We start from the raw sequence: 12619 nt of genomic DNA, 5'->3' as shown, positions 1-12619 counted from the left end.
ATATGAACAAAATCCCAACATTCCCCAAAAAGAGTCAATAAAGATTTACCTTTAGGATTACTATTTTAAAGTGAGATTATACTTTCCTGTTCTTCTGTCAGTTGCAAATCCCCAAACCTGCTAGAATTCACTTAAAACTAATCTGCAGTGTTTTCATTGGTAGAAAGCAACCAGGAAAGCTCTGACCCACTGAGCAGCTGGGAATTTCTATGCTGAAGGTTTGGTTTAGTCTTTATTTTTCTAGCTGCTGGCCCTGCTAACATGATTCAGTGAAGGTCGTATTTAATCTCGCGGAGAAAAGCTACCTAAGCAGTTCTTAGGTAGGCTTCAGTAAAAATAAATTGCCTTGGCTCTGTAGAGAAGTCTGTTGCTTCAACCCAACAATTATACTCAGAGGGAACAAAGCAACTGTAAAATATTGTACTTGCTTTTAAAAGACTTTCACTGCTTATACGTTATGGCTAAGTGTTTGTTAATAATAAAGTTATTGTCAATAACTAACCCACCAAGAAAGTAGCAGCTCCCGAAAACATATCTCCGGTGTATTGGTAACTATAGCTTATTTATATGTACAGGGAAGTATTCGTCTACTCACAGGAACTTAAATGTCAAAGAAAGGGGCTGGTAAGATTGTTTTAAAGTCCTAGGTACAACGGAGAAGAAAAAAAAAACAATTTTTCCCCTTCTGGATGTTGAACCCCTAATACAAAATGACAAATCCTAACACAAAGTGACAAATCTCAATGTTTATGTGCCCGATACATATACCATTCGGTTTCTAACCCAACACAGATCTGTGCCATCCATCCTGAACTGGAATTCAGCCTTCTGAGCTAAACTTTGCTTCAGGGCTGAAAATCAAATCAACAAATATTTATCTAGTTCTTACTGCTTATCAAGTACTGGTGGGGAATGCAAAGGAATACAACACCAGCCTAGCTCACAAATCACTTGCCGTGTAGGTGTTATAAATGGAAAAACCCAAGGAATCGACAATTTTCTTAACAGTTCAAAGAGCCAGAAAAGGTTCAAGATGTCTGAGGCTGATCACCAAAGGAATGGCACATGCAGTATGTTGCTTCTAAAGAAATCCAGAGCACTTTGGTATCTTCGGCTGAAGAGATCAAGGTGGGGTTTGTCTGGGGAGGTGGGGTGGGGCATGCAGTTACCACCGAACGACCACATCACCGAAATGACCGCTCAAATCTGCTTTCCCTCAGTCCTGTTAGCTTCAGTCCTCAGATGACAACTTTTCCCCATATTTCTCTTCATGTCCTAATCCTGGACCACACCTAACATGGCAGCCATCTGTGGCCATTACACTCTCGAAAATGTGGCCAGGCTGAATTCAGATGTGCTCCAGGCATAAAAGACACATTGGATCTTGAAGATTCGGTATGAAAAAAGAACATAAATGACCTCATCAGTATTTTCATATGAATCACATGTTGAAATGATAATATTTTGGACATACTGAGCTATATAAAATATTAAAATTAATTTTTCTGCTTTCTTTTTACTTTCCTAATGTGGCTACTAGAAAATTAAAGATTATGCATGCGGCTCATGTTTTATTTGTATTGGACAGTGTTGTCCTAATCAGTATTTTTTTTTAAAGCTATGCTTTGGTACTCTGCCTCTGCCTCTGGTTATATCCAATACTAGCTCATAACAATCCAAAAATGTCTCCAGGATCTACAAAGGAATCAAAACTATTCTAAATTTTTTTTTTTCAGATACAAATCAGGGATTTGGAGGTTTCTGTAGTTGTGAAAAATCTTAGGCCACACTCTGATGGAGTCACACTAAGTCATTCTTCAATAAAGGCTGTGTGAAGAAATAAAACTTCGCTGGATTCCTCAGTGTTCCTATGAGACACTCTAACCACCCGAGACCCAGGAATGTATGCAATATAGAGAATGTATATGACATAAAGATAGGACATGTCTGCATTCACTTCCCCTAGAAACATTTTATTCTTCACTGTGCCATGAGAATTGGATCTGTAGCCATTTGTCTAAATTAATTGCTCTGATCCAAGAGGATAATTTTACTCTTATCTGCTCCAGGAGGCCATCCGGTTACAGCCGTGACTAGGTCCCTGGGTTAAGCTCCCAGGGCGCCAGGAAGACCTGTCTCTAAGCATGGACATTTCAAAAGCCATGAAGCCCAAATCTTAAGAATACTTCTAGAAAAAGCCTTATGTTCCAAAAGTTTGGGATGAGAACCCTGAATCCTTTCCATCCACTCTCGCAGAAGCAAAGATGGGTTTGTTTGTGTTTTTTTTTTCCTTCTCTGTTTCTCCCTTGGGTTGCTCGATGTCGTCTACAGAGCGTAGCCCACACCCATGTTCCACCTGTTTTCACAGCATCACCTGAGGGTCTGGGAATGGGTGCCCACTGCTGCGACATCACTCTGGCTGCTCACCTGGCCCTGATGATCGATAAAGAACTCTTTTCTCCTACCCCAGTGTCTTGTTTCTGTGGTTTCACATACATAAAGGAGGTATCTGTGAAGTGGGGTAACATTTGTGACCACCCACACACAGTTTTTGACAAAACAGTGTGTCCCACCCTCACCAAGGAGCCCTCAATCTCAGTAGCTTCAAGTAGCTGAATGGGGACAAGGGCATCTCTCAGCATTAGCTGGGAAAGCCCAGATTCTAGAGCTGGCTCCATACATCAAGGCAGAAAGAGCTCAAAAATGGCCACATCCAAGGGTCTCTGGGTGGCTCAGTCAGTTAAGCATCTGACTCTTGATTTCAGCTCAGGTCTTGGGCTCAGGGTCGTGAGTTCAAGCCCTGCGTTGGGTTCCATGCTTGGGTGTGGAGCCTACTTAAAAAAAAAAAAAAAAAAAAAGCCACATCCACGTATAGCATCCTCCTCAGCAATGTCCTGATCTTAACATCTATCAACGTAAGGCCAGAGGGAACACTTCAGAGTTATCTGGAGAATATTTTTCTGGTTATAAAAACAATTGTACTGCTATATTAATATGGAAAATCCAAGTGTTTCAAGATGGGTGGGGGAAAGCCAAACACCCTCGATCCCACCATTCAAATGTTTTCTGCCAGTTTTTTCTTTAATGATGTACATACGAATACACGCACTTCTAAAATAAAATTAAGGTCACAATTAAGTATCTCTTTTCCTCCACTCAACATACATCACAAGCACTTTTCCATCATTAAATGCAAAAACATGAATTTTATCAGCTATCCATCCTCATCATCTGGATGTGCCAGAGTTCATTTACATGTATTCCCATTGTGGGTATTTAGATTGTTTCCAAATTTTCACTATAACAAAAGCTAATTCGATAAACATCCTCACAAATAAATCCTTGTCCCATCTCTGGTTATTTCACATGAGTACGTTCCTACAAGTGGGATTACTGGGACTGAGAGTTTAACATTTTTAAGACTTTGAGTCTATAACACCAAATTGCACCCCAGAAGGTTTCTTTCAACATACAATCCCAACTAGTTTTCACCATCAATGACCTGTGGGACCCAGTGATGGCATGTGGGGCTCAGCCTTAACTTTGCCACCTGTTCTTTAGGGGAACATGGAATCAGCCCATTCTGCTTTCCTGATTCCTAGTCACCCCCTACAACCTGACAAAAAGAAAAAAGCAGCCCGGAGGACCAGCGTGGGTCTAAGAGGAAGACCTGCGTGGGTATAAGAGGAAGACCAGCATGGGTCTAAGAGAGCGATTACAATATTTCTAAAAATTTGTATCACCATGTATCTTCCTTTCGGAGCCCATGGTTGCCTCCAAAGGCAATTCTGGATCAAGTCTGAGGCCTCAAGTCGGGGCAGCAATTCCTCCATCAGCCCCAGCACGCCTACCTCGAAAGGCTTCAAGCATGCTTAAGGAATAACTACCCACAACCTCCTGTTCACTTGCCTAAAGTTGGCTGATGTCTAGTGGTTTTCCCATCAGACTTTACCTCCGGCAGGATAAAAAGGCTTAATTCCAAAGTCGGACATGGGGGGTCCTCTAGTATTTCATCTTGATCTTGAGTTATCAATTAACTACCAACTTGCTCCCTGCCACCCCGAAATTCCTTCAGTGGTATTTGTTAATGAGACAGAAAATCCACCTGCCTGATTCCCTCTTTTCTCTCCCTCCCACTCCAGAATTCAGTAGGCACTATTCCACCCTATGCCTTATTCTCTTTTCATCATTTCACCCCCCAAAAGTGTCACCTTCCAATGCCCTCCCACTCTTATCCCACCCATCCACGGACCCACTAACCCTATCCAGGTGTTAGGACACTCTTCTCACCACTATAATTCTTCTCATCCTGTTCAATAATTCTAGGGTAGGGAGAACAAAAAAGCTCTCTTCAAAAGTAACACATTAGATATTACTTGAAAAAAAGCAATTTGTATGCAGTCTCTTCTCAGTCAAAATGTCAACCTCATGAAATGGGAAAGTCCGTAGGATTCTAAGATTATGGGGCCAGGACAGTGTATTCTATCTATAAAACATTTCTTTAGATCCTACACAAACCTGACATTTATAAGCTCAATAAGAACAAATTAAATTGGAAGCTCATCTTCCCTTCCATCACACTGGGTGCGCAAGTGCAGCAAAAGATTGCTAAGTATGCCTGAAGAGAAATTATTTATGAAAATTATATAGCAAGTACTTAACTCCCAAAAATATTGTTTAATGAAAATTAGACAGAACTTTATCACACAAAATCCTAAATTAAGATATTTTGTTGAACGACATTGGCCTTGCCCTTGAGATAAACATGCTCAGAATCCCTCATCAGAAAGAATTGCACAAGCTTTATTTTCCATAAAAATGGGGACGATGCTCGACTCCAGTTTTCTCTTGTTTATGGGAGCTGAATACTACATTGATAAAGGGGAATACGAACTGAAACAGAAACAAACAAAAAACAAACCCATAACTCTTGATGGCCTTCCTAGACCAAGAGACATACCCATAAAACAAAGTCTTTCTTGCCTTTTTAGAATGGAAAATTCAAAGGATCACAATCATCACGCTAGTATCACTTTCATATGACAAGCAAGGTCAACAGGAACAGAGCCAACAGAGAGTGACCACAGATTCCCTACTCAAAATAAAATGTGGAAAACAGGTCTGCATAGCATGGCCTGAGACAATAAAAAAATAAACGATCTGGCCCTGAGAAGAGATCCTTGATTCAGTGGCTCTCTGCCTTCGCTCTGGCCCACACATCTGAGGGACAGGGATCCAGAAGGCCCTGGTAGATAACAGAGGCTTGCTATGAGGGTGGGGGTGGGGGTTCTTTGGGTAAAAGAATCAAGGAGAGGAAGGCCTTGTAGACAGTCTTAAATCTAAAATTTCCTTGTGGCTTCTAAAAGCCCCTTCCCTCCCAGGTGATGTTGAGACACGCAGGAGCCCCATACCCCAGAGATAACAGACCTACACACAGCCCCATTTTACAGATGTGAAAACTAAGGTGCCAAAAGGAGAAGTGATTGGGAGAGTTAATGAAAGCGCTGAAAGTCAACTCCGGGTCTCTGGACACTTGAGTTCACGCACCTTGCACTACACAGAGCCTTGAACATAGCTGGTTGTCAGCAAGTATTTAATAAATTAGAGATAGAAGGGTACATGTTTGTGTTCATTCAATAAAATAATTGCCTGGGTTACTACAATGGTTCACATCCTGGGATCCCTGGATCCCCAGCAGAACTCAAAGTTCCTGCTGCCAGCAGGGGTCCTGGGCTAGATTCAGACTCAGAAGGCCTAAGGGGACTATGAGTTTATCTAAAAAAAAGGCTGCCCGGGATCTAAAACGTCAAGTTTCTCTACTTTGGGCCAGAATTAGATCAACCAAATTTGAGGATGCTATTTCTCCCAGGTCAATCGGGAGTTCTGCCTAGAAGTCTTCTGCAATTCTCATAGTAAAAACAGGCATCAGAGTCTTCCTAACTAAACACAATTTATTTCAGGGACAGTCTGTCAAAAGATGGAGCTGGTGAGGGGGAAAATCATTGAAAAAGGAGGCTTGAAGGTAAAATGCGGGCGGATGGAAGCCTGCGGCCTGTAGTGCGCGGGGCCTGGTGGAGTCCTCGGGACAGGCTAGGGCCTGGCATCAGCTGCCCAGGGGCTGGGTTTGCTGCTGGTGTATTTCCTTTGGTATATTACACAAAATATTGGCTTCACGTTGAAATCTGGAACCACAGACAATCTATCAATCTTTGTTGAAAAATCAAGATTTATTCAAACTTCCTCACTTCCATTCCCACCAGCCACTTCCTTAAGGGACATCCCTCAACCCTGCCTCGGGCAGACACTATGCACCCAATGATCACATTCAGGACAAAAGCAGGACACATCAGAGAGCCCTGACCTCCTATCCCATGTGAGAAGAACCTGGCATCCCATACAGATGAAGAGAAGAACTGATTTTATTATTAATAAAACTGACACTTCACAGCAATTTACATTCTGTTTATATATTACTTTATGTACTTTTAGATGTTATATTTTATGAAAAATACACTGTTTATTATATTTATTTTCACATACGTAGTGTTGGGCATACGGTAAGCATTCAATAAATTAAAGTTAACCGAATTTCCTTAAAGATGTTATAGCAAAATACTAAAATCAGCTAGGGGCATACCTGTAATAAACATAATGAAGCAATGGTAAAGAAAATTCAGACTAAAGCACACGGAGCCTGAAAAGATGTTTATATGTATATATAGAGAGGGAGAGAGAGAAAGGGAGAGAGAGAAGGAATACATTGGTATCACTGTTATTTCCATATCATTTGGTCTCCATGGATACCATCTAACTTCTCTTCTGACAGGAAAAAATTCACTGACAATATTATATTTCACTGTTAAATTCTTTGATGCTTTGCATAAAATAGCTATTCTGTGTTTAATTCCTTGCCATCATCCATATACTCTCAGAAGTAAATCCCTTTTTGCTGCAAATTCTGTAAGAGAAAGTCAGTGTTCAATCCACAGTCCCAATTTCCTGGCGTTTTCACATTAATAAAAATGACAGAATTCTGAAAGTTAACGCCTTACATATTTGTAGATTGCTGTAACTTATACAACCTTCTTTCATACACAGGATCTCCTCTGTTCCCCAAAGCAACCCTACCAGATAGGCACTTAAAGTACTATTATCACCTTCCATAGAACTAACCCCAAAAGGGTAATCACTGTTATTTATCTTTCGGTTGTGTATTATCAGCTGACCCACTAAAATACAATTTCCCCAGAGGGTAAGGAAGTTGTTTTCCTGTTCCCAGTTGAACCCACAGAGCCTAGCACTGTGTCTGGTGCCTAGTGAATGTCCCAGGAATATTTATTAAGTGAATAAATAAGGTCCTTCATCTGCTTTACGCCCTCTTCGGTATAAAGCACAAAACAGAACCATGTCCCAGATACCCCATTTAGAGTTCTGCTCTTTATCAAAAGGAAATTGTGTGAAAACGTTCTAGAAACAACACAGCTCATAGTCGATAATCCTAAGAATAAAAGGACAGTGTCCTTGCAAACATGAAGCAATGGATGCCCATCAAAAGTTAAATATCTGAAGTCTCGAATGTTCCACTACTAGTTGTGAGTTTAACAGCCTTAACTAGCTTTGGTATACTGAACATCTGCCTAATAAAGTACTTCAGGAGGCAGAGTTAGAGAAAAGTGGGGCCATGGTTCATAGAGCTGTCAGGACCTTAGGACAATCATTTCTTTGCCATAATTTGCTTTCAGTTTAACTACAAACTCTTACTTTTGATTACGATGACATTTTTACAGGTAAGTAAGTCTGAAGTATGCAAAATTATCTTCAACTTGTGAAGATCAAAAGAAAAAAGACAACTCGCTGAGGATGAAGTATATAAATGTTTAATATTAGGAAGCAATTACAAACCATCACAGAACAGAACTCCTGAATCCAAGAGGCCAAAATCTAACTTCTTACACAAAGGCTGAGTTATAAATTATAATCATTCACTAATTACGGCGAAATTCCGGACTTTGCCATCTATCAGTCAATAGACGTTCCGAGGTTACCCCGCAGAAATGCCCGTTTAATTTCTAAATATTCCATCTCCGAAGTTTCCTTAGAAAAGGCAAGTTTTTCCAGGATTTTTTAGGTTTCTATTTCGACCCCTTCCCCTTCCAAAAAAGGAAGGATGCGGCGTTGGGAAAACTCGAGGATCCTGAATCTGTGTGCCCCCCTGAAGTGAAACAGGGATCCCCTCCCCCTCCAGGTCCTGGTAGAGGAGCGCGCATCTAACATCAAGACGATCCACCTTTGGAGCTCAGTCTGTCACCAGACCCCTGTCTGCACCTGCCCTGCGAGCCCCAGAAAGTGCAGGCTCCTAAGCTCCAACGCAATTTGCAATCGGTCTGAAAACTAATAAATGCCTGCAGGCTTGACACAGCAGCAGCCTTGGTGATTCCTGAAAATCCACAACAGGAAATGTAACTATCCTCCACCCTCCCTCGCCATTCATCAAAAGCAGCCCCGGTCACGGCAACAGGGAGGCCAGTAGCAGAAGGCAAATGCCAGCACTTTTGCTCCTGTAGGAAGACTCTGCGTTTTCTTATTCCGTAACCAGGGACGGGGAGCACTACCCGCCGCCCGCACTGGAGGGCGGAGGCTCAAGAGGGACGGAGAGGGTAAAATGTCCCCAAGTTCCCAACACTCCCCTGCGCGGTTGCAAACCAGCGAACGCCGCGCCGCTAATCCGTGGCACCCCGAGTGCCGGCCCCAGGGGGCACACCTACAGCTGATGCCCAAGGCTTCTGCCTACACCCACGGACCCGGGCGCCTCAGCTGGCGCCCGGAGCACTGTCCCCGCGCCCGGCTCGGGCTGCCAGCCTCCTTCCCTTCTCCCCCTCCAACCGGGCAAGGGGGTAGGGCGGCCAACGTACCGAGACCTGGGGCCAAAGACAGATGCCGGCGCGTCCTGGCGAAGGGCTGTAGTTACACGCAGAGGCCCTCCGAACTTGCGGGGGCTTCCCGAGCCCCCCTCGGGGACCGGCCCCAGGCCGGGGCACTGAGCGCGGCCGCAGGCGGGCGGGCGCCACGACTGGCCGCGGCGGGCAGCGCTCGGTGGGCGAGCCCGGCCGGCGAGGCGGAAAGGAAGTGGCGGCCACGGCTGTGCACCAACCACGTTCGGCCGGCGGGCGAATGCCACTCGGCGCCCAGAGCGGGGTCGGAGGGCGCGGGGCGGGCACTCGCGTCCCCACCCCGCCGCTGCCCGCGCCCCTGGACCCCCGGGGGACGCCCGCCCCCACGCCTGCCAGCAGGGCGCCGCTCGCTCCCCGGAGGCTCCCCGCCCCCACCTCGCCCGCTCCGTAGCCGAGGCGGGTCAGGCCCAGCGCGCCAGGCCGGCCCGGGGGCGCCTGCGGGGACCCGGCGGCGCCCGGCGCTAGGCCGCGGCCGGGGCGGATGACCCCCTCCGCGCGGCGCCCCCCCGGGACGCGCCGCCGGAGCCCCCCCGCGCGCCGGGACAAGTGCAGTGACAAAGCCCCGGGGCCGGGCCGGACGCTGGCGGCGGGAAGGAGGACGCGGCGTCCCTCCGCAGCGGCGGTGGCGGCAGCGGCCCAGCTCCCAGGAAGCCGGGCGTGCCGGCCAGGCCCGGCCCGCAGCCCCGCTCGGAGCCCGCCCGCCGCCGGTCCCCCGGTCCCGCGGGCCGGCGAGCCCTGGCACCGCTGCGGGGCGCCCCACCAAGTTTCCTCTCGCCGCGGCGCGAGGCGCCTCTCCCGGCCGGGGCGCGGGGCGCAGGCAGCCGGGCGGACGGCGGACTCCTGCTTATTCACGCTGGGGCTGCCCGGAGAGAGGCGCCGCCGCCGGACACCGAGAAAGACCCGCTGCCCTGCTTCGCATCTGGTGGCGACGGCGTCTGCAAACGCGCACACACACGCACGCGACAATTTTGTTTTAAAAGGAGGCCCGACTCCAGCGGACCTGCACCCACACACACACCACCTGGGGCGCAGAATCACACAGAGCAGGTCTGTGTCCATGGAGCCACCTCTCCGCATCTGCAAATCCAAAAGTGAAATCAAACCTCCACCAACCTCCTCCTCCTCCCTCTCTACCTCCTCCTCCTCCGCCACCTCCTCCTCCTCCTCCTCGCAGCCTCAGCAGCAGCGGCAACAGGAGCAGAACCTGCGTCCCCTAAAATCGGATGATCCCTGAGGGCGCCGGCTGTTCCTCCCCAAATCGGTATTACTATTGATGAACCCCAGCATTTTCCGTCTGCAAAACACTGTGTCAAACCATCAGGACGCGCGCACACACACATCCCCTCCAGTCCTCACAAACATGCCCTCGAGAAAAACACACACGCACAGTCACAACTATTATTTGAAAAATGTTACCTCTCAGTGTGCTTTTTCACACTACCAATACAATTCCGCAAGGTTTAAGTGTTGCTAGGGTGTGTGAAATGGAAACGAAAGCCCGTCAGTTGAATAATCGCAGGAGCAAAACTAAAAGTTACTCCCCGGCTTGCCTGAGAACAGTCCAGATCGAAAGCAAAACAAGGAGAGGAAACTGCGAAGAGCCGAGGCTGGAAATCCCCCCACCCCCCGCCCTCCTCCCCGCCTGGCTCCCTCCCTCCCTCGCCTCCCCCCTCCGCCCTCCTCCCTCCGCCCTTCCTCCCCAGTGTTTGTTTCAAGCTTGTGCAACCGGGAGGTGGAGGCGGAGGGAGGGCGCGAGCGGCCCGGCCGGGAGGTGCGGAAGTTCGCCGCGGCTGTTGATTGGCGGGCAGCGCCGCTTTCATCATTTCTCGGAAAAGTCAATTTCATTTTCACTTCCCCACGTCGCGGCAGCGGGAGCAACAAGCGGCTGCTCGTGAGTCTGTTGTTGGCACGCCGGGACGCTCACACTCGCCGCGCACACGCTCGAGGCCCGGGGGTGGGGGGGGTGGGAGGGGGATGGGGGCGACCGGGCCCCAGCTTCGTTTCAGGCCCGAAGCTAGCGGCGGTGGGAGAGGAAAGCAGGTACCTGAGCCTCCATCGTCAGGGTTACCTGAAGGCTGGGAAGGAAGGAAGGAAGGAGGAGGAGGAGGGCGGCAGGGGGAGCAAAGGGGGCGCTTGTCATCCAGGTGCTGGGGCAGGTGTAAGTGGGGTTTAGCCCCGCTGTTTTCAGAGTGGCTAAAAACTCACTTGGTAGCATGCCCGCCTCCAAGGAATAAAAGGAACGATGAACGGGCAAGACAGCATTACTTCCAAATTAATGCAAGAACTGGGCCAGGCGAGGACTTGCGACCTTAACCTTACTGGAACCCTCATCAGGAGCTGAGGGTGTAACCATTTGGAGGGCTGCTACCATCTGGGGGCACCACCAGGCGCTCTGTTTGGGGGGCGAGGGCGATAAGGAAGGCCTTCCCCTAGTCGGTCTACAGCGGCGCACTGGAGACTGACTTACCGCCCGTGCGACAGAACTTACTTCCCTGCAGGAGGAGATGCGCAAGAGTTCATGTGTGAGTTAATTTTACTTCAAGATGTCTTAATCGTATGTCTTAATCGTGGCCGGTCCAGGAGAGATGCTTCATACTGTGACACCTTCAGCCGCATTCAGATCTGACCTCTCTAACTTAGTAGCTGGGCATGCTCGGTCAAGTTGCATGACCTAAGGCCTCATTTTTCAATGCTGTGAAATGGGGATAAATGATAAAATGCAAGACTACCAGCTACAGCACCTGTCACCTTCAAGGTGTGTTAGCTCACACGACTACGATTCATTTGAGACCTACCGCTTTGGGGTCCTTTGCCTTAACAGTATCATTTCTCATCTAATTATCCCTCTTTCTTTCCCCAACTGCAGTTTAAGCAGCCTTCTCCCAAACTTCTCTACCTCAACCAGGAAAGACCCTTCCTGGGAGGCCATAACTATTTACATGTGAACCCTTCTAAAAACATAGCTCCAGCATCCCTCTTTGCCACAGAAGTATTGAATTCTGCGGATTGGAAAAGAAAAGTCTCCAAGTATGCATATGTGATGAGGAGACAGCTGAGTGTTTACAATTCTGTTTTGTGGCTGTGATCTCAAAAGTAGATCTCCCATACTCACATTGCTTCTTCTCCCCTCTCCTATAATACTCTCTGACACACACTTGCTTTCTTATTTCCTAGAACATTGACCGCTCTGGGCAACGAGAGTCATTATAGACAAAGTCTGTAGGGCAGCTGTCATTCTTTACCCACCTAGGGACACAAGTTACAAACCCAGTAGTCATTCTTGATGTCTTCTTTCCCCCAACATACATCTATGTTGGCCTGTTGGTGCTACTCCCAAATACGTGTGGACCTGGCCCCTTCTCCGTCCCCACTGCACCGCCTGCGTTCAGTTATATGGCTGCCTCCAGCCATGCCCACCGCTGTGCTCCCCCAGGCTAGCAGCCACACTACCGCCCAGTTCAGTAGAAAATTAACTTCAAATAAAGCACAATTCCAACCCTAACTCAGCCTCTCATAAACCTCTCTGTAGCCTTCAGAATAAAGTCTATATTTTTTTAGTATTTATTTATTTATTTATTTTGAGAGAGAGAGAGCTAGAGCAAACGGGGGCGGGGGCGCAGGAAGCGGGCGGGCAGAGAGAGAATCTTTTTTAATATATATATATATAT

The 12619-nt window shown here is 47.6% G+C and overlaps 1 protein-coding gene across 4 annotated transcripts in view; it reads right to left on the bottom strand.

The window, feature by feature from the left end:
• IRF2 (interferon regulatory factor 2) overlaps positions 1-10566 on the bottom strand; it is an 81630-nt gene extending 71064 nt beyond the window's left edge. Inside the window, exon 1 of one of the 4 annotated variants that reach the window (XM_054508560.2) lies at positions 10368-10566. The gene's annotated coding sequence lies outside the window, so the exon portion shown is untranslated. Of the gene's footprint in view, positions 1-8912; positions 9261-9972; positions 10026-10367 lie in introns of those variants that run through there. The other 3 variants (XM_045879631.2, XM_045879629.3, XM_045879630.3) reach the window with 3 other exon arrangements.
• Positions 10567-12619: the final 2053 nt, after the last annotated feature.

Source organism: Mirounga angustirostris, unplaced genomic scaffold (assembly GCF_029215605.1).
Source record: "Mirounga angustirostris isolate CCGP_5_RB_7025 unplaced genomic scaffold, mMirAng1.0.hap1 SCAF_2, whole genome shotgun sequence".
NCBI classification, from domain to species: Eukaryota; Metazoa; Chordata; class Mammalia; order Carnivora; family Phocidae; genus Mirounga; species Mirounga angustirostris.
Note: the sequence above shows the minus strand (reverse complement) of the source record. Positions and strands in the feature narration are given on the sequence as shown.